Genomic DNA, 1,193 nt, shown 5'->3' with positions numbered 1-1,193 from the left:
GCCAAAGAAATCCTCGACAATTTCCAACTTGCGGTGTCTGTGTGCGCTGGTGCATTTGGCACTGACAGGCATTCACAGGTGCTGGACAGAAGGACAGGTTGCAGACTGATCGCCAGATAACAAATTTTATTGAAAAATAAGCAGGGCTAATGTGGGGAAAGAGGAACTACTAGTGACTGGGGGATGGGGATAGAAATGGAAACAATAGGAGGGAAGTACAGAGGAGGAGTAGAACACAAGCCGGAGTTTAACACACATGGAAAATTGTAAGTGTCCCTGGAGAACGATGGGCCAGGATGCACTGCAATGGGTGGCAAGTAACTCAAATAACATAACGTCCAGAAGGCACAAAAGCAGAGTCATAGTCAAGCCAAACTACTCGTAATAGGGGGGCAATAATTACGTGCAGCAATTACAAATTATGGGGGAAGAGCGCCCCTTCTGGGAATGCCCTATGCCATCTATGGAGCACTGTCTCTGAGGCCCGCCTACCTTCAAGATAACCCCCGGATCCTTATTCAACAGGGTGGCACCCTCCACATGACCCGGAAAAAGTGCCTGCGGGAACCCAACACAAGGATAAACTTGCCTTGCACCGGTGACTGGAGTTTAATCCCCAACAATACACATGGATCAGCAGGCACGGGCAGGAGTAATTCCTGAGTAAAGAGTCAGAAGACAGCCCTGACCATCATTGGATGTGACCCAAGTAGCAACAAAAACCATAAACCTGTACAAAATAGAGTCATTTATAGGCTCTTATAGATGTGGAATGTGAGTTTCACGTTTCATGCTTATCAAATAATTATAAATGTTCACAATAATTTATGACATAAAGAAATAAGTGAGCAGGCCTGAAAAGATAGTACAGTATGTTCAATACCCTACATACCATATCGTACCCCAACTCAAATGTAGTAATTCCTGAGTGCAGGGTTAAGTGGAACCACTAAGCATCACTAATTGTGGCTAAAAAAGTAAATATACATATATATGTGTATATATATGGTTTATGAGCTGGAGTGATAGCACAACAGGTAGGGCGTTTGCTTTGTACGCAGCCAACATGGCCGAGCCAGTTTTGATTCCTCCAACCCTCTTGGAGAGCCTCGCAAGCTACCCAGAGTACCTTGCCTGGACGCCAAAGCCTGGCAAGCTACCCATCACGGATTCAATATGCCAAACACAGTAAC

Source organism: Sorex fumeus, unplaced genomic scaffold (assembly GCF_029834395.1).
Source record: "Sorex fumeus unplaced genomic scaffold, SorFum_2.1 ptg000134l, whole genome shotgun sequence".
Classification (NCBI taxonomy): Eukaryota; Metazoa; Chordata; class Mammalia; order Eulipotyphla; family Soricidae; genus Sorex; species Sorex fumeus.
The sequence above is the reverse complement of the archived record's forward strand: the minus strand, read 5'-3'. Positions refer to the sequence as shown.